The sequence below is a fragment of the Myodes glareolus genome, chromosome 12, assembly GCF_982192425.1.
Source record: "Myodes glareolus chromosome 12, mMyoGla1.1, whole genome shotgun sequence".
In the NCBI taxonomy this organism is placed as follows: Eukaryota; Metazoa; Chordata; class Mammalia; order Rodentia; family Cricetidae; genus Myodes; species Myodes glareolus.
In genome coordinates, this window is record NC_142037.1 from 82,014,970 (window position 1) to 82,035,950 (window position 20,981).

Here is a 20,981-nt window from a genome sequence, read left to right on the forward strand (position 1 = left end):
AGGACTTTAACGGCTGCAGGCTGGGCGGGACAGAAAACCTTGGTCAACACATACCCACCTGTTTTTTTGTTTTTTAAAGACATATGTATGTGCAGAAGAGCTGGAGTTACAGGCGACTGTGAGCCATCACTTGGGTGCTGGTTACCGACCTCAGGTCATCTGCAAGAGCAGTTATGTGCTTTTCACAAACAAAACATCCTGTTCGTGTGGAGTTTTTGTTTTTGTTTGTTTTTTGAGACATGGTGTCACTAAGAAATTCAGGCTATTCTTGAACTTGCCATCTGTTGGTCAGCAGTTTCCTCTGAGTTGAAACATTCCCTCCAACAGGGAGAGGGGGAGGCACTTGAGGCTCAGGAAGTAAACTAAGGTCACAGGTCTGTGAAGCGGAGAGGAGACTACCAGCCCCTTGCTTCTCCCTTCAGTCCTGCAGAAAGCTCCGGGGTGGCAGCTTTCACCAGCTGTCATCCGTGCTGGGCGCGCTCTTGATCACTTAGCTGCTTTATGCCATCCCTGCTCCTTCCCCGTACTCTGGTCAGTAGCTCCAGCAAAATCTCACTCGCTCGCCAAACTGCGCCTTGGTGCAGCTGTCACTTGGGTCTGTTCCCTTTCTGGGAAGAGAGGACCTGTGCTTTGTGTCTCTCCAGAAAAGTCTGTCACAGAACTATAGGTATGAACCACTTTTTAAAAGGGAAAATTAAGGGTTGGAGAGATGGCTCAGAGGTTAAGAGTACTGGCTGCTCAGTACTCAGTACTAGCTGCTTCAGAGGTCCTGAGTTCAATTCCCAGCAACCAGATGGTGGCTCACAGCCACCTGTAATATGATCTGGTGTCCTCTTCAGGCAGAACACTATACACACAGTAAATAATTAAAAATTAAAAAAATAAATTTAATAAAAGGGTCAGTAACAGGTGACTAAATAGCTCTACCTACAGTTTGGGGCATCGTAAATATTTATATTCTGAAAGTGAGGCAGCAGCTAGTCACCGTGACAAGGGACACCTTAGTTTCCGGTGGCTAAAGTAATGGAGACAACCTAAAGCGTGCATTCTACACCATGCAGGTCCTCTGGGCCACCTTGCTCATCCCTTCCTAATTCCCTTTCCACACTCATTCTCTTCGTACCAACTCCTACTCAGTCTTCTGGCTCTCTCCTTCTGCCTCCAGTACAAGTTACTTTCTTAGTTATTAATTTTGAGATAACAAAACAGCATGACAGGAGTCCGTGAGATGGCTTGGCGGGTCAGGGTGCTTGTTACCAATCCTGATGATCAGAGCTCAGTCCCTGGAACCCACTTCATGGAAGGAGAAACAACGCCCAGAAGTTGCCCTCTGACCTCCACATAGATGTACAGTGCACGCATGCACACATCCAGCATGTACACACCCCACATGCACATACCACCCAGCATGCACACACTCCACATGCACACACCCCACAAGCACACACTACCCAACAGGCACACACCCAATATTCACAACCCAATAAATAGCTCTGAAAGCAAAACCAAACCATTCTTACCCCAGAAATACAAATTAGTTGAGTCCAAACACTGCATGTAGAAAATGCTGATCTTTGCTGGGTGGTGGTGGCGCAGGCCTTTAATTCCTGCACTCAGGGGGCAGAGGCAGGCAGATCTCCAGGTTTGAGACCAGTGTGGTCTACAGAGCAAGTTCCAGGACAGCCAGGGCTGCAAAGAGAAATCCTGTCTTGAAAACCCAAATTGGAAGGAAGGAAGGAAGGAAGGAAGGAAGGAAGGAAGGAAGGAAGGAGGGAAGGAGGGAAGGAGGGAAGGAGGGAAGGAGGGAAGGAGGGAAGGAGGGAAGGAGGGAAGGAGGGAAGGAGGGAGGGAAGGAGGGAAGGAGGGAAGGAAAGAAGGAAGGAGGGAAGGAGGGAAGGAAAGAAGGAAGGAGGGAAGGAGGGAAGGAAGGGAAGGCAGGAAGGAAGGAAAGAAGGAAGGAAGGAAGGAAGGAAGGAAGGAAGGAAGGAAAGAAGGAAGGAGGGAAGGAAGGAAGGAAGGAAGGAAGGAAAGAAGGAAGGAGGGAAGGAAGGAAGGATATGTTGATCTTCAATGAGGACGACTGGGAAGATGCTATTGTTTGCCTTTTTGTAATACCTACCATTTTGCTTTTATTCATGAGACACAGCACATTACGGCCAACACAGTCCCTGGATCAACCAAAACATGCCACCTGGAATGTGTTAGAACCAGGCAGATCTAGAATCTGCACCAAACAAGACTCCCAGGTGATTTCCACCTCAGCTATGGGGGTTGTTAGCTAACTGGGCCCCACGCTGGGATCACCTACAGTAACTTTAAAAATACAGATGCCATGTCACAGACTCAGCAATCAGTCTGGGCCTTGATACCTTGTTTCTGTGAGGAGACTTCATGAATCTGAGGTCTGACCCTAACACAGTGGCTCTCCAGGTATGGTAACTAACTAGATGTGAGGGCTAGGTAAGACCGTGGCCGATTACCAAGAAGTTAATTTCATTCCTTCACTGAGCCTAGTGGTTCAGACTGCAATGTTTGAGGGGCAGAGGCCTGCGGACCAGCCTGGACTACATAAGGAGCCTCTTTCTGGGGAGGGATGGAAAGGAATTTCCATTCCTTAAAACTGAATGCGGCTGCTGCCGCTCTTGGTGGTCCAACCACTACCCTTAAGAAAATGGCTGGTCGAAAATAGCTCATCCGTATTTGTAAAGCCACACAGTTTGGCCTTCCGACCCACCCATTTTCTTTCCAGCAAACTGCCCAAGGCCTTCCTGGTTTTCCCGAGCCAGGGGAACTTGAGTGTGCAGCCTGAAAGAAAGAGCCCCGATCCTCAGTAGGTGGCTTTCTACCTCCATGATGAAGCGACTTACAGGTCCCCCCTCTGGGTAACCGAGCTTTCTCATCTCAAGCCTTCCTTCCCACGGGGGCTGTGCCCATTCGCCAAGCTTCTCCTTTACAATGTGCCCCTTGGGCCTGAGGTCAGTGAATTGCTCCAGGGTGCAAAGTGACCAGATTCCGAGCCAGACTGGCGCTAGAGGTGGGGACACACCAGCTTCTGGATCCAGCAGAACGGGGTTTTCCTGTTTCATGTGTTCAAAGGCCCAAGACCTTTCCCAGCGGTGGACAGAAAGCAGAAGCTGGTAAGGGGGATAAAAGGAAAAACAAAACACAAAACAAAATAAATCTTTCTTTTAAAAAAGGCACCTGGTGTGTTGGGGCAGGGACCGAAAGTCAACTAGGGTCCTGGGCCTGCTCTGTCCTGATTTTTCCTGCTTTATAATCAAGTTCTGGAAAACAAGAAGAGGACCAAACACCTTGCAGGCCACCTTCGCGGGGCGCTCTGCTGTCCCCTGGCCGAAGGGTGATGGGGGTGGTTACTGTCGTGGGATTCGCTCTGGTGGTGGACTCTGGGCCAAGGCGGCATCAGAGGTGGCACCTGCGCCTCTGGCATTGACTCCCGCGCAGCTTAGGGTGGTGCCGGAAGCCTACGCGAGGAGCCCGAAGTGGGGGTGGCGGCGGGGAAGGTGTCTCTGCAAAACGTTTTCCACGCCACGTCGTAGCCCTAGCCGGGCTTCCCAAAGCGACCTGAGGAATCGGTGCCACGGATCTCCCGCCATCTGCTGTTGGCTTCTTGGGTGCGCCTGTATCCGGCCCTCCGCATTCCACTCACCAGGGACCATCCCTCGCCACTCGGCGGTGGCTCTTCTTCCCGCGCTCGGCTTGGTGGTGCAGCTCGGAGAGCGGCTCTGGCCGCACGCCCAAGTAAGGCACGGTTTCTGGGCTGGGCGGCGCGGCCCTGCCTGCGGGCCACCTCTCTGCGCACCTGCCTCCCGGGCGGAGCGAGCGGGGCGGGGCCGGGCGCGCGGGCGCAGGTCACGGCTCGGACGCTGGAGGGGGCTGTGGTTCTCCGCTGTCCCCAGGCTGTGCCCAGGCTCCCCCTGCCGAGGGCCCGGCCCAGGCCCGGGGAGGGGCGGTGGTGTCCCGCACTTCCCGCTCGCCAGCCTCGGAGGCGGCTGGTCCCGGCGCGGGCGCAGCAGCTGCGGAGAGCGGGGAGCGGGGCGAAGAAGGCGCGGGGCGGGGACGCGGCCGCCGCCCGCTCTGCGCCGCTGCTCTCCGCGCGAGTGGCGCTCCGGACGGGCGTCTAGGCGGCCGCGGCGACCCGGAGCGCGCTCCCCACCCACCCCGCCTGCTCCGCCCTCCCTCCGCCCCGCGCCACCTTTGATGGCTCGGACCTCGGTCGGCCGCCGCCTGCCTAGCTCGCGCTCCCGCCGCCCGCGGGGGACCCCTCGCTCGCCACCGCCGCCTCGCCCTCGCCAGCCCTGCAGCCCGCAGCCCGCAGCCCGGACCCGAAGCCGCCGGAACCGCCGAGGTAGGAGGTGCGCGGCGAACAATGACCGCGGCTGGAGGGCGGCCGCCGGGGTGGACCCGGCCGCGGCGGCAACTTGTGCGAGTCCCCGCGGCCGCGGCCCCGGGTGCGGGCCAAGCTGGTTGAGGGGTCCGCGGGGACGGTCCCGCCCGTAGCCGGCGGCCGCAGGGCCCCGCAACAATAGCGGGAGCCGGAGCTCCCTGGGCACCCGTGGCGCTCACCTCCGCGGACCTGGGCTGCGGGGCTCTGAGCTTGTGGACCCCCCCTCCCCGGCCTCCACTCTGCGGGCGCCCTTCCCCCGCTTCCTCCCTTCCCACCCTACCGGGTGACAGCGACCCCGTTGCCTCTTCCGGACCTCGGGCTGCAATCTCGGCCCTGGAGGTCGGTTCTCCGGCCGCCGAGGCGCGGGTGCCGCCGTGCAGCCGGGTCCCCGCAGCTCGCCCACGCGCGGCGAAAGCTTCCCGGTGGGTGACAAAGAGGAACACACCCTCTTAAGTTAGATCTTGTTTCTCTTTGCTGCATGCCTTATCGAGGGGAAAGGTTTTTTTTTCTTTTTCTTTCTTCCTTTCTTTTTTTGAAAGCACAGGATATGTATATATATTTTTTCCTTCTTCTTCTTTTTTTTGTGCGCGAGGCATTTCAGAACTTTTGGTTGTGCTTTTTACGATTTTAAGTTCGGGAAACTTTAGCCGTGTAATCCATCCGGACCCCTCTGAGTGTTTTATACTTCGGAGTCGTGGGGGGGATACGCGTTTCATTGATGGGACCTGGAGACCAGCTGCTGGTGGGGATTTTATAGTCTCCTAAAAAAGAGGGAGGTAGGGTTCACAAAGAAACGAGGTTTTGAGACTTGCTTGCTGGTGGAGATGTGGGAGAGCGAGTGACTGCCTCTCATCTGGAACAGTTTACAGTGCTCAGCCTCTCGCACCCCTCCCCCCCTCTCCGGAGTTCGGTGGCCTCGGGCTGTTTCATTTATTTTTGTTCCAGTGTTCCTTCTTGCTAGTTTCCCGCGTTAGACTCCTTTTAGCTCTGACCCCTGACCTTGGGTACCCCCAGACCTCCATTGCCTCCTTCCAGCAGGCAGCGATTTCTGAGCCTAACCTCGACCCATGCCATGTTAATGTGCGTTGCACGTGGGGACTCGCCAAGCCCACTTCAGAATATTACCCCAGCGTTGTCTTCTTGCTTTTCTTTTTTCTATCTGAACAAGGAATGGAGAAAGAAAGAAAGAAAAAAAGCCTTTTGGGTTCTGGAAGCTCTAGTGGGGAGTTGCCTTAAAAAATGGTTTGGTTTTTTTTTTTAAGGATGAGGTGGGGCTCTTCTCAGATCCCTGCCGTCTGTGCTCAGCCCCACTGTTCTCGCTGGGGCCTTATCCTCGGCTTTTCAGGTGGGTGGGTCCCTGCCAATGCGTGTCTTCTGTGGGTATGGCATCCACACGGCTCACTTTATATTCCTGCTGCATCGGTCTGCAGCAAGACACTAATATTGGACCTACTCCAAGCACAACGAAACGTTTGTGTTTTTAGTATGTCTGGCTAATAGCTCTGCTTCTGGGTAAAATAAATAGAAGCATTATTGGGCAGTGACTGGTCTACTGGGGGAGTTGGTGGTGTAGATAGCGAGCAGATGTCTGCCAAGCCCACAGGAAGCTAGAAATACTTGGTCATCAATGAGGTAACCACCTCCTCCGGGTGAATGCAGAACTCTGGCGTGCTCCTCTGATTCGGGGTTCGCTGTTAGATGTATGAGTTCTGTATGTTGGGGATCCTCCTGAATTTAGGTATGCTCTACAAGCGTTACCTTCCCCACCCCCACTTCCTTTTGAGATAGGATACAGCAGTGTATGTATCCCTGGCTAGTTCCATTGGAGATCCTCCTGGTTCAGCCACCCCAAGTGCCAGGATAATAGATAGGTGTGCACATATTGACACCTGTTTATAATGTACTTTTTCACATTGATATTCTCTTTCTGGGCATTGATATTGGCATCATTGTTTTGAATTATTTTTGGTCTTGTTTTTCATTAAAGGAATTATCCAAGGGAAAAATATTTAAAGATGAAGATAAGATTGAAAGTAATATTGAAAAGGTTAAGGTGTAGGGGCCACATATGTAACCCCAGCATTCTGGAGGCAGAAGCAGGATGCTCATAAGTTACAGGCCAGCCTTGGCTGTATAGTTAACTCAAGGTCAGCCTTAACTCTATAATCTCAGTAACAAAATGGATAAAAAAAAGGAAAAGGAGATGCTTAATAGTTTATTTCATTTGGAAAAATGAGTAGATGAACTCTAGATAGGAAAGACAAAACCTAATTTTTGCATGTTGGTTTTATTTTGTAAAACCAGCCTGGGGATATGTCTGAGACCATGGAGACTGACTTTATAGGGACCTTGTGCTTTGCTGGCTTGATGCACCAGGCCTCTTTTACCAATCTTTTGTGATTGCCTTGCTTGCTGCAGAGAATAAATGAGTATTTTTGAGAACTGCGCTTTCCTCTCTAAAAGAAGATGCTAACAGTAAACAAAGAGGCCCCCACAGCCCTGTGACATAGTCCTTTGGAGCCCTTTCTTCCAGGGGCTGGCAAAGTATTCCCAGTGTTGGTGGCCTCTTGCCTGGGTGAGGAGGAGGGCCTCAGGAGGTTGGAGTCTTTCTGGCTGCCTTTCTCCTCTCCTGATGGCCAGGAGGTGCAAACTTGGTGGAGTGTTCCTTCTGGGTTCTGTTTCTAGCCGCCATAAACCGGTTGTGCTGGCACGTGCCTACAGTACTGGCGCTCCGGAGGTGGGGGGGGGGATAGGTGTTCAAGGTCGTCCTTGGTTATGCTTGGGTAATGAGTTCGAGGCCAGCCTGGATTAGACTTGCAGACACACACACACACACACACACACACACACACACACACACACAAAGGAGAGTTTTCCCAGTGGACTCTTGAACATATGTGGTTGCAGTTTTCTGCCTTTAATGGCTAACATTTATGCTGAGGCATTACTCGAGATCATAGTCCTCTGGCCCTCTGTGACGCAGATTTGGTTGTTAACCCTCGTTAACTACTTCCATGTGGCCTAGGTAAACCAAATGGTTTCCATTAAGAAACAAAAATGCCAACTTCTCCATCCACTTACACCAATTGTCCCTTTCGTTTTTAAATCAAAAAGCCCCCAGCAAAAAGCTCATTTCAATGGGGGAGAGATTAGTTTTTAGTAGGGGAATATCCTTTTTCTGTTTGAGTCAGTAGAAGTGTTTTGGAGGGGATACTTTTCAAGAAGTGGATGATTGATACATTGTTTAAACATGGTACCCCGAGCCTGCCGCTTGTGGAGTAAAAACAAGGACCAACCCTCCATTTGACTCACGCTGGGTGCAGGCTCATGAGCTTAAAGTGGTGTTGCAGTTTTGCTGTGGTATGGAAATTATAGACAGCAGCGTTTGGAGTTAGTGTGGAATTCTTCACTTGCACAGAATTAATTTCGCGTGTTAAACTGTCACTTGTGCATACATTAAAACACAAATGCCACAGGCCCGACTAGGCCGTCTTTAATGAACGCTGTGGAGTGCTAATAAACTCAGTATGGCCATGGTCACTTTGTTTTGCCTGAAGACTTTTGGAGAAATGCTTTTCATAACGGTGATTTATTATCGACTTCAAAGGAAGACTTAGAAGTCAGGAGTATGAAACTTTCAGTTTTTCCTTCTCACTCTGTTATTTCCGGGTCCAGGCTAGTGCCCGGAACATAGCAAACCCTTGATAAGTGTTTGCTGAGTGAATTAGCATGCCTAGCTTTTAAGGCTCTTTTAAGTTAGTTCCTGGATTGTTGTTGTCTTGTTTTGTTTTTTAATATGGGAGACTTGACCTTAGCAGCAATAGGTTGCAGTTCTGGGGATATGAAAATTTGATATTTGAGTCTATATATCATTTCTTTATAATTGAGCAGTTTAGTCCTTAAAGCTGGCTGACGTGAAAAAGACACAGTCATGTTTTACACGGACATAAAAATGATGCAATGAAAACACGGAGGAAATCAGACTTGACTGTAACCTACCACCTCCTACCAGATGCTTTTGCTAATGTTTTGGTGTTGTCTGATCCATCTTTTCATTCCGTCGCTTCCCCCAACTTGAGTGGATTTCTGCAGTTTATTCCTGTTCTTGCTGGATAGGCTGCTGAGCTCTGTGCTCCTTGAGCATAGAGGTTTCTGGATGCTTTCCTTCCTGGGAGCATCACCTCTTGGAATTCCATTCGCACACCTGTCCGTGGTAACCTCCCTTTCTGAGCTCCTTAGATATCTTTGTTTCAGAAGAATGGATTGTCAGGATTTGGAATTCTCATGGTGGTTCTCCTGTTACTCAACCAGCGATTGGTTATTTGTGAATGGCCTGGCTTTTCTTTCTGGCGTTCTGCAATTTCACTAAAATGGGTGCAGGTGTCATTTCTGTCTTTTTTTTCCCCTCCTCTACTTCCAGGCAGCTCCTTTCTTCTCAGTGATTCTTTTTTTTTTTTTAAAAGATTTATTTATTTTTGTGTACAGTAGTCTCAGTATTCTGTCTGCATGCACGCCAGAAGAGAGCACCATATCTCATTACAGATGGTTTTGAGCCACCGTGTGGTTGCTGGGAATTGAACTCAGGACCTTTGGAAGAGCAGGCAGTGCTCTTAACTGCTGAGCCATCTCTCCAGCCCTTCTCAGTGATTCTTAACAGCACTGGGGTTGTGATCCCAAGATGTGACCACCAGGTTGTTTTTGAGTTTGGTGCTCATGACCCAAGGTCTTAAGAACACCTGTAGGCAGGTCTTTGTGTGGAAGTGTGATCTCATCATAACTGCCACGTGTGTTCTGAGTGGCTTGTCCTGTTCTCACCCGCCAGGCTCCAGAAACTCTTGTGACTGTTCTTTGTCTGCATTTGAAATTGTCCATCTTTTTCATTTTAGCCCTTTAGGGGAACGTGCAGTAATTGTGTGAGGTGGTTCTAGTTTGTGTTTTCCTGATGACTATTGAATCGGCCCATGTGTTTCTCAGTCAATTGTCTGTCGCTTTCTGTAAATGCACACACATAGTGTGTGTGTGTGTGTGTGTGTGTGTGTGTGTGTGTGTGTTCTGTAGCTGTGCTAAGTACAATTGTCACGGGTAAACAGCTCGTACCCAGTTCCACCTTGCTTTTAGCTGTGATCCTTTCCGTCTCTAGATACACACCCTTTGTTCCACCCATGCCTTGCTAATATTTTCATCTGTTCATGCGTATCTTTTTGTACTAGTGTGTGTGCGCGTGTGTGTGCGCGTGTGTTGGTGCAGTCTGAGGACAGCTTGCTGGAGCCGATTCTCCGCGTCCCCGTGAGCTGGGAAGCTCGGCAGCAAGAGCCTTCACCTGCTGGGCCATCTTGCCAACTCCTCTTCATTTTTTGTTGGTATCTTTTGAAGAGCAGACTTTCTTAGCAAAAATAATTTTACACAATCTGATTATTGAATATATGAACGGTCAGGAAATGTATTCCGCTTTGGGGGAAAAGCAGTTCTGGTGTGCAAGGAAGGGAGAAGCATGGCTGTGCTCCCCCGGTCGTTGCGTTTCTTGGGGCAGTTTTGTTCTTGCCCAAGTTAACTCTTGTGGAAAGACTAGAGACAAAAAAAAATCCTGGTTATTTTGAAAATAGAGACAAATGGGTGGTTAATATTAGAAGCAAGTAAATAGGTTTTAAAAATAAAATTTAAATTAGGTTGTGTCATTTCATAGATGGAAGGATTATGAGGAAAAAGAAACAGTTTTGTAATCAGTTAAGAACAACAAACTGGTGGGACCCTGGGCAAAAGCAAGTTTTAACATTCTGTTTTTAAAAACTCCTTTGTAGCAGGGCTTGATGGTGCGTGCCTTTAATCCCAACACCCTAGAGGCAGAGGCAGGTGAATCTGTTAAATTCAGGCTAGCCTAATCTGCATAGTGGTGAGTTCAAGACTGCCAGGGCTGTATAGAGACCCTGTCTCATAATAAAACAAATAAAGCAACAACAACAAGAAAATATTATTTGTGTATGTGTGTATGAGTCCAGGCACCCACAGAGGCCAGAGGAGTTCGATATTTCCAGAACTGGAGGTATCGACAGCTGTGAACTTCCCAGTTTGGGTGCTGGGAACTGAACATGGGTTCTCTGCAAGAGCAATGATTCCCTTAACCACCGAACGTCTCTCCAGCTCCTTAACTACAGCAGCGAGGTGCATCGGGCGCCTGCAGGTGCTCACTGGCTTCTATTTTCACAGCCGTCTTTGGTGCACAAAGCCTAGATCAGGGGAGTAACATGAGGCCAGGACGAACATTCTCCTAATTCTTGATTGTCCTGTTCATTTACTATAAATGATAGACATTGACTGACTGGACTGAGAATTTATTAAACAAGCAGGTACCTTCAACTGAAGATAATTGAAGCTGGGGTAGAGGTGCCAAAGTAGCAGGGCTTGTCCTTACTTAGCAGGATCCATTTGTAACTGGCTTCCTTCTTCGTCCTGTTGGGCAGGTCCCATTTTCTCAAACTTCATGGGAACACATAAGAATTCCTGGATGCCAGGGGCAGAACGTCTGGCTGATGAGATCTTGAACCTACCAAATAGAGACCTCCAGTAGTGGTAGACCGGCTCCCACAGTGTCCAGGGTTGCTGAGGAGGAGGTGCTTTCTGTCTTACCCTGTCATTCTTAGCCTGTTGCTTTCTGCCCTTGGGCTTGTTACCTCCGGTTAATTAGATGCTGCAGCCTAATTAGCTGCTGTAGCCGATGGCTCCTGCAACTCCTCCTGCACACTGTCACTTCAGTGTTGTTAAAGCAACCTCGAAGCTCCCTGGTGGCTGAGAAATGGCTTCCCAGAAGCCCTCAGCATCTGGGAAGGTTGCTGATGTGGGTTCTTGGAAATGTTCAAAAAGAGACTCAAAGACTAGATTGGATGCCTGTGGCCACAGCAGCTGTATTGTGGTTTGGGCAAAAGGAGAACAGAGATGGAGGCAGAGCCTGTAAGTGCACTGTAGAAGCCTGTCGGGCTCCACGCATCCATGCCTAGTTGGTTAGATAGTATTAACCTGCACTAAATAATGCATTTATGTATTTTCTGTTCCTCCTGGAATTGTCCTTTATAAGGAAGATTCCCATTCAAAACATCACTGAAAGAGTTTATCTTTCATCTGCCATATAGCACAATCTTTGAAGAAAATGTGTTCTAATGTCTTTTCCTGTGGAAAGTGATTTTTGTGGGTGTGATGGTCACCCTCAGTTATCAGCCTGGTAGATCCCCAACCCCGTGGGAGGGAGATGACCTCTGGGGGATTGTGTTTATTATGTGAATTGAGGTGGGAATACCCACCCACTGTGGGCAGTGCCATTCCCTTTGCTACAGCCCTTGGGATGACTGGAGAGGGGAGCCCCTCAGCAGCTGGGATCCCTCTCTCTGCTTCCTCACTGCGGATATGACATAACCAGCCGTTCTAAGCTGTTGTTTTGGCTCCTCCAGTGTGGATGGTATGATGAACTGTGAGCTGAAATAAGCCCTCCCCCCCATTAAGTTTTGGTAGGGGAATTTTATCATGGCAACAGGAAGAGGAACTTAAGACATCGGGCAGGTCAAGTTGTCTGAGAAACAAACTGTTCAAGGAGTGTTTCACCGAGTACGCAAACCATTCGGCTAGCTATCCTTGAATTTAGTCTCTTTCGGAGGTAGCATCGCCGCTCATCTTGGAAGTGACCCTGGGCAGTTTAGCTCACATTTGGACCATCCCTGGAGTCCTTTAAGGGAAAGAGGTGGTGACTGCCATTTCTTCCACCCTGCATGGCATTGGCATGAACGTTTATATTGCTGAGGGAGTTGGTGAGGACACTCATATATAATATAATGAGGGGGCTAATATATTTTCTTTTAATCAGAGCCTCAAATGTCTAGCATCAGATTCTGGGGGGGGGCAAGTAGAAGGAACTTTTGACTACAAGAGGAGTTATGGAATATTTGCTCATACCGTAAAGATGTGTCTTTGCCAAGGTGCCTTCTGATTGGTTTAATCAAGAGCCGAATGGCCAATAGCTAGGCAGGAAGAGGTTAGACAGGACTTCCGGGGACAGGGAGGACTCCGAGAAGGAGAAAGGCCACTCCAGGAAAACCAGAGGCGATGTGGTTTGAATGCAGAGCATCCCCCATGGGCTCTTGTGTCAGAATTCCCGGTCTGCAGCTGGTGGCCCTGTTTGGAAGGTGAGACTTGCTGGAGGAAGTAGACTCGTGATTGGCTCCTGAGATTGTTAAGGGGACTGTATTTCCTGCCTGATGGCCGATTTCTGTTTCTGCCAAGATGTAAGGGTCTACCCATATACCCCTGCCACCATGGAGCTACCTCCTCTTAGGATAGACTCAGTCCCCTCAAACTGTGGGATAAAATAAGCCCTCCACCTTGAAGTTGCTTTCTGCTAAAATAAGCTCCTCCTCCTTGAAGTTACTTCCTGCTAAATAAGCCCCTCCTCCTTGAAGTTGCTTACTGCTAAAATAAGCACCCCCTCCTTGAAGTTACTTCCTGTTGGCATTTGATCCCACAACAAGGAAAAGAACTTGCAGAAGAGGTTACACCATGAGACGGGATCTTATTGAATTTGTGAAGGAAAGCTGACTTAGTAAGTAAGAGCCCTAATATTTACCCCAGGAGTTGCTGCTGTACAAACTACCCTCCAAGGCTTGGCGGAGAGTGGATCCGCCGGTCTCAACCTTCCTAGCTCTGGGATCCTTCAATACAGTCCCTCATGCTGTGGTGAGCTGTAAAATTATTTCGGTGGGGCTTCATGCCTGTAGTTTTGCTACGGTTATGAATCATAATGTAAATGTCTGTTTTCCGATAGTCTTAGGTGACCTCTGTGAGAAGGTCATTTGATCCCTGAAAAGTTCGGGACCCACAGGTTGAGAACTGCTTCTCTAAGCCAAACACCCTCTGTCTTGGAGGGTTCTACTATGCTCACCTGTCAAAATTCACCCTGGTTGGGCTTGTTGATGGTTCACCTCCACTCAGAGAAGGTGGGGGAGGGTTAGGGGACCCTTACTTGAGTGTACAGCCCTTGTTGGTAGCACCTGGTATGCCACGTGGCCCTGCTTGCTAGTGATTTGGGGGAGGGGCTAAGTATAAGACCAGGAAAGATTGGGAGAGAGGGGCTCCATCTATGTGGTTATGGAGAATCCCTTATCCCGGTGGGGTAAAAGCTCTGGTGTGACCTTTGGGGGGAGGAGTAAGCACACCCCTGTAGGTAACCCCTTACCCTTGCTCTGTAAGTAGTAAACCCAATAAACTCATTGGTTCCCCCAGAGTGAACTTTGGTGGAATTGTGCCTTGGCCTGTCCTTGTGACCTTAGGAGGAGGGGTAGATATTGTTTATGTCTTCTCCTGAGAAGGAATTTTAGCAGCAGCTGCAAATAAAAACCATGTGTGCAGACAGTTGTGGAATGTAGATTAACAATGTTCTTATCTTTTCATTTAATAGATAGAATCTTTCAAAAGCAGTCCAGGAGGCTAGGGACGTAGCTTGTGGTAGTGGTAGAGCGCTTGCCTAGCCTGTGTTAGAGCCTTCCCATCACCAAACCATACCCCCCACCAAAAAAAATAACCCTAAGGATCTGGGGGTTGCTCATTTGGTGAAGAACTTGTGGTTGGGGCGGTGGAGGCAAGCAGGGCCCTGGGGCTCCCTTGGCCAGCCTGCGGAGCCCGTTCAGCCCCCTTCCTTTATCATTGTTGGTTTGCTTGCAGTTGCAATGCTGTGTATAACCCTGGGGTGACCCTCTGTCTTTCATTTTCACCCCAAAGAACAAAAGCCTTGCTTGAGCCCTGTGCAGCAGGGTGGGAGATTGTTTAGTTCTTCCTTAGCCGGACCAAACAGAGAAAGAGCAGAGGAATCCTGGGGCCCGAGAGCTGCCACACATCCAGCCCTGTGGCATGCATGGGACCTTGTAGCGGGTCCCTGCTTTCTCCTGGACATCAGCTTCTTTTGTTTAAGGTTCATTTTTTATTTCTCTCTCTCTCTCTCTCTCTCTCTCTCTCTCTCTCTCTGTGTGTGTGTGTGTGTGTGTCCATACTTGCAGTTGCCCACAGATGACAAAACTGAGCTTCTCCCTGAAGCTGGGTGGAGTTTCAGGTTGTCGTGAGCCATCTGATGGGGGTTGTGGGAACTGTGTTTAGGTTCTCTGCAGGGGCAGGGGCAGCCCTTGGCTACAGAGCCGTCGTCCAGCTCACTTCCTGTGTTTTCAGTGCCCTGGGAAGAAAAGTCCAGTCCTGCTGGGATGAGATCCCATGCTGCATCTGAACCGCCATTCTTCCCTGCCCCCTCCAGGGTTATCCAGGCATGTGCCTTCTTGGTGTGAGAAGAGCCAGATCACAGGCCTGGCCTGACCTCAGTTGCTTAACAAAATGGACAGAAAACCTACACACAAATAAGAGAAAACAAAGCAGACAGCAGAAAAGGGCTCAGCAGGAGTCTTTTCCCAGCGGCAAGGGTTTACTGAAGCTGGGGAAGTCCATGACACATCAATGCTTGCTTTTTTTTTTAAATTAATTGATTGATTGATCTCATGTGGCCATTTCTGGCTTTGAACTTGCTGTGTAGCTGAGTAAATCAGCTGTGTACCGTTATTAAATCCCAAGCTTCCCATCTCTGCTAAGTGCTGGGATCACAGGTCTGTGTCCCCATACCTGCCCGCTGCCCTTCTGACCTATTGTCATAGCCATGTTCTTCCTGTCCATGTCCAGACACCTGTCGAGGACAAGGGAAGCGTGGTTGCCCTCTCAGAGCATCCCCGTGCTAGGAGAAGGCGGAGTGCGGTCAGTGTAACTGCCTGTAGCCCCAGGGGATCCTGGGAAGGGGAGCTGTGCCTAGTGCCACATGGTAAGGCCCATCCCCTGCCCTGCTGTCCCCATTTGTCACAGGCACCAGTGACCGAAGTTGTTATTGCTCTCAGCCCTAATCCATCTCCAGTGAGCAGGGGCCCTTGAGTGGTAATTCTAGTCTGTTGACAGCAAAGATACTCAGTTTGGCACACCCAAGCCTTGGCCATCCATCAAAGTCCTGGCCGAGGTGATGTCTGTTTCTCCCTTTGGCACACCTTGGAAGGACACTGTTCAAGAGTACAGACACATGGCTAGGGATGCCATTCGTCTGGAGAGCGCTGTGCAGAGTTCGGGTTCAGGGCCAGGACTGTCATCATGCACAGCTATTCCCTTCCATCTAACTTTGCTTTTCCTGCCAGTTAATTCCTGCATGTCAGAAACCGTGATGTCTCAAACTGCAGCCATAGTTTTTCCGTGCTTTGGTTGGTTAGTGCAAGTCTTACGGTGTGTCCACGAGTAACCTGGCAGTCCGAACACCTTAGATTTCATGAATCTGCACAGATTTGCAAGCAATGGAAGGGATGCTATTTTAAAGATGGGGCCTCTTGGCAGGAGGTATTTTTTATTTGCCTCAGTGAATCAAACAGACCAAGCCCTTGTAGAAGTGGGTGGAGACATTTCTGATGTAGAAAGGCCGTACTGATTGTGTTGACTGTTTCTTTCTTCCCGAGTCCCTCAGACAGATGCTCTGAGGTGCTCCAGGCACAGATAAAGACAACCGCCGGTGTCCTCAGGAGTGAATCCATTTTCTCTGACAGCTGATTTTTACTGAGCACCTGTACAAGTGGATGGGCTGCCAGATTGAACGCCGAGTCTCACGCATGCCAGGGGTGCACCCCCCACCTCAGATCTTTAATCACCTTTGACCTTTAGAAGAATGTTCTTGGGGGACACAACAAGAGTTCTGTCTCCAGAGGAAGCTGACGAGTGGTAATTATTAGCAAGTCCTGAGATACACCTGATGGATTTAAATAGCTTGCTTGTGAAGATTCCTAGAGCTGGCATTTTACAAAGGAAAGGTTTTAAAGTCAAGAGATCCGTAGGCCCAGAAGGCAATTTAAGAAGTGGACATATTTCTCTTTAAAGCAGAAATAAATTGAAATTGTTTCTAAGAAGGAAAGTATAATGAGGTTTGGTGGTGCATGCCTTTAATCTTAGCACTTAGGAGGCAGGGACAGGCGGATCTCTATAACTCTGAGGCCAGTTTGGTCGATATAGAAAGTTCCAGGCTAGTGAGGATGACATAGTATCAAAAAAAACTCCCAACTAACCCTTCCCCCACTTAAAGAATCCTCAAAAAAAGTATATATAAAGGCTACAGAGATGGTCCAGTGGTTAAGAGGATATATATGCTCTTGTAGAACATTAAAAATGTATATAGTATATATATGTATATATTTAATATTAATGTGGACTATATATTAATATTATCAAAGTGACTTATTCTGCATTAAGTCTACAGCATTCTGTTTTGACACATGCCTAGAATGGCCTCATCAACTACACAGTCAAGACATGGGCCTTTTCCATCTCTTCTGAAATCTCCCTGTGCTGCCCTGTGGTCCCCCAACCCCTGCTAGTTACTCTTTCCATTCAGCGTCGTTCGATCGTGTCCAGGATGTCACATATTAAGACACAGCATAGCCTGTTAAGGCTGGCCTCTCTGAACTGTCTGAGAGACTTCGCTTTTCCTTCTGAGCAGTGGCTATTGTGTGGACGCACTGAAGGTGTCTGGCCGTCCACCTGCTGAAGGGCATTGGGGTCGTTTCCCTTTGGACAGTTCTGAGTATGTTGTCTGTAAATGCAGAGCTACCGTGAATGCAAATTTTCATATGAACTTGGTTTTGGTGTCCCAGGAGTAAATATCTTGCCAGCAGTTACTGTCGTCAGCCCTATTTTTTTAGCCTTTTTAAATGGCGTGTAATAATATCTTACATTGGTTATTTTTAAAACTAATAATACAGAGGAAAGTTTTAGAGAAGCTTACTTTAGGAGATGACTTCTTGGTCTGTGTAGCAGAGAACCGCTTAGAATTGCTGGTTATTGGTTGCAGGGCACCTCGTGAAGGGCAGTGGAATGCAGAAGCAGAGTCCCGTCCTCCACATCCCTGTCAGCAGGAAGGAACCGGGAACAACTCACTCCTGAGGGTACTTAGGGATGCAGGTCAATTTTCTCAACTGACATAAGTGTTCAGTGCTAACCAAATTACAAAGGAGCTGTAAGATGGGTGTCCTGGGGGAAAGCACACTGGCCGGGGGGCCATCGCTGTTTATGGCCTCCAACGAGCTTAGTGGCTGAAAGCGGCAGTGAATGACCTTTCGTAGCTTTTGTGTTTAGGGCTTGGGAGTGGATTTTGGACATCAGTTCTGGCTCAGACGTTCGCAATAAAGATGTCAGCTAGGGCTGTAAGATCTTTTCCTAAGGAACCTCAAGGGCTCCATGGGCAGGGTGGTGCTTCCCACAAGATGGGTCGCAGCTTGTGGTGGAAGCAGAGTCCTCCAAGAAGCCTTGATAGGCTGTTGTGACATTTATGAGCTAGTCTTGGAAGTCCCAAGCTGCCATTTTCAGTGTGCCAGCCATGATGCAGCGGGAGGTGATCTCACCGATGGGTGTGATCGTGGAAACTGGCTTCCAGCCACCTGAGGGATCATGAATGTAACAGCTGGCTCAGCCATGTTCCTGTGGTCCAGTGGAAATAAATTTTTTATTTCTGACTGGCAGCTTTCACCCATATTTTAAAACAAAGTCTGTAAGTGTACTTTATGCAGAGGTACACTGCACACTGAGCTATACTGCACACTGATGATGTACACTGCACACTGAGCTACACTGCACACTGATGATGTACACTGTACACTGCACACTGATGATGTACACGGCACACTGATGTACACTGCACACTGAAGTGCACTGTATACTGAGATGCACTGCACACTGAGATGCACTGCACACTGATGTACACTGTACACTGAAGTACACTGTACACTGAAGTACACTGTACACTGAAATGCGCTGCACACTGAGGTGCGCTGCACCCTGAGGTGCGCTGCACACTGAAGTGCGCTGCACACTGAGGTGCGCTGCACACTGAGGTGCGCTGCACACTGAGGTGCGCTGCACCCTGAGGTGCGCTGCACACTGAGGTGCGCTGCACACTGAGGTGCGCTGCACACTGAGGTGCGCTGCACACTGAGGTGCGCTGCACACTGAGGTGCGCTGCACACTGAGGTGCGCTGCACACTGAGGTGCGCTGCACACTGAAGTACGCTGCACACTGAGGTGCGCTGCACACTGAGCTACACTGCACACTGATGTACACTGTACACTGAGGTGCACTGCACACTGAGGTGCACTGCACACTGAAGTGTGACTCATGTGCTGTACATAAATTGCTTGTGACGTCTTTCTGATCAGTATTTTGATGAAATATTTGTTTTATGTTTTTGAGACAAGGCGATGTGGCCTTGACTGCCTGGAACTCCCTGTTTAGAACAGGTTGGCCTCACACTCACACAGCTCCCCGGCCTCTGCCTTCTGAGTGTGTGATTAAAGGTGCATGTGCCCACGGTTCACTGTGGTTCCTACTTTTGGACTGAACGTTTTCTGAGACTTGGGACTATGGTAGAGTTTCTCCTTCTCTTTTAGAGGGCTGGGTGAGTTTGCACATGTGGGAGCAAATCGAATGCGACACAGTTGTGCTTATTGGACACGGCATCACATGTTTATTGCTGCTGTACCACAGGAACCAATGCCCCTTTGCTTGTCCAAGCACGCTTAGGGGAGGGCCCGGTTTCTTCATCTGGTGTTCTCTTTGTGGCTTGGAAGTTGAAGGGTAAGAGATCTTTCCTTCAAAGCAGTGGGATGTGTTGGCTTCTGAGGTGGAGCGGGAACCCAGGTACAATCAGAGTAGCCCAAGTCACAGTCACACAGTGTATCCACGCGGGAAGTTCAGATCTGGGTGGGGGATAGATCGGAGCCTGACTCTGTCTGTGGACGGAGGTCAGGATGGGGCTTCCAGGAGAAGGGATTGTACTAGTGATGTGACTTCTTCCTTTATTTGACTTACATTTTGAGAAAGTAGACCTAGCCCAGGCTGGCCCCCCAACTCTTGAGCCTCCTGCCTCCAGGTCCCATGTGCTAAGAGTCCTTGTGGCTACACCTGGGTCTGTTGTTTTGAGACACAGCCTTGGCTGGCCTCAACCATGGCGATCCTCCTGCCTCAGTTGCCAGAGTGCTGGGATCATAGGTCTGGTTTCCACACCAGACTCCATTATTTATTTTCAAATTCAAAAATAATAAAGCTACTGTGAACATGTCTAAAAAGATGAAGACGAACAATCAGGCAAGGTGTATACATAGCATGTATGTAAGTATTCATAGCGTATGCTCACTCGCCCAGCCCCTCACCCAGACCCCCTTTCTTCTTTTGGAGTAGCTTTAGGTTCACAGCAACATGGAGCAGAAGTTAGTTCCCATATCTGCCCTCCACCCCTTTATTATAAACATCCTGTCCTTTCTTTCCTTAATTAAATTTTTTAACAGCATTTCCTTTTTTCAATTATAACCTAGTCTACATATGTTTTGTGAATCTCCCCCCCCCCCATAATCTTGCCTCAGTAATCCTTAAATCAACACGATTAAGGTCAAAGGTCTCTTCAGGTCATTTCCTGTTGACCTTTGCTCAGAAGAATTTGCCTTCTGTTCACATGATGGGGAGGGGTGGCTTGGTTTGTGATATTTATCAAATGGAGATTCCCAGGGTAAGTTTAGAAGCACTTAAAGCCCTGGAGGGCTCGGCCCCTCCCATCTCTTTTATCACTGGAGCCCCCTTCCCCCCACCTAGCTTTTGGTAGTGGGGTGGGGGTTGGGATTCATTCGAGGTCAAAGCGTTTGGTCTCCTCTGGAGTTGGAGCCGGAGCAGGAATCTTTTTCCAGCACAGTCTTAGATGTGAATGCTGGCCTAAGTCAGAGCCAGGCATCCAGCTGCAGCTAACACTCTTCTGCGCCCTGCAGGCTGGACGGTGGCTGGGCAGCGTTTGGCCTGGGGGCTTCTTTCTCAGGGGCGTCAGCAAGTTTTCCCTCTTGTGCATTAGAGAGAAACTTCTGCCTGGCTAAGGCCACACGTTCATAAATCTCTCCTGAATGAGCAAAAGGGAGGCTTGCTTTCGGGATTTCTGGAAAAAGGACCCCAAACCTCTCCGAGGGGAGCTGACCTCAGCAGCTGTTTGACCTCAGCCTGTGAAAGCCAGGGATGTGGAGACACACACTAGTGGCAGATCCCCATTGTTCTGTGTTCTTAACCCTTTCAGGGGTGTGTGTGTGTGTGTGTGTGTGTGTGTGTGTGTGTGTGTCTACTCCTTTAGCTTCTGAAGTGTTTCTCTCAACGGCAGAGGCCAGGTTGGTCTCTGGCAAAGTCAGGAGGGCTTTAGCAGTGATCTTCAAATTGGGAGCTTCAAGTGCTTAAAAACAATAAATACCTTTTTTAGACAGAGAAAAAGAAAATGCTTCTTCGGTACTATGATATCATGCATTAGTGACTTAGAAATTAAACTTAGCATGACCTCTCTGTAAACACCCATGATTACAACCTTCAGTTTAATTCCAAGAAAACTACCGACTGTAGGCTACCTTTATGAGTCATTCTGCTGGCCAGAGCCCCTGTATGTACGCAGGAAGGGAATGGCACCCCCCAGAACACAAGAAACTGGTGTGTGTGTGTGTGTGTGTGTGCGCGCGCGCACTC

The 20,981-nt window shown here is 49.3% G+C and overlaps 1 protein-coding gene across 2 annotated transcripts in view; it reads left to right on the plus strand.

The window, feature by feature from the left end:
• The first annotated feature begins 4,113 nt into the window (after nt 1–4,113).
• Nucleotides 4,114–20,981, plus strand: part of Farp1 (FERM, ARH/RhoGEF and pleckstrin domain protein 1) — a 237,018-nt gene continuing 220,150 nt past the window's right edge. For both annotated transcript variants that reach the window (XM_087912311.1, XM_087912312.1), the window contains exon 1: nt 4,114–4,366. The gene's annotated coding sequence lies outside the window, so the exon portion shown is untranslated. The remainder of the gene's footprint in view (nt 4,367–20,981) is intronic.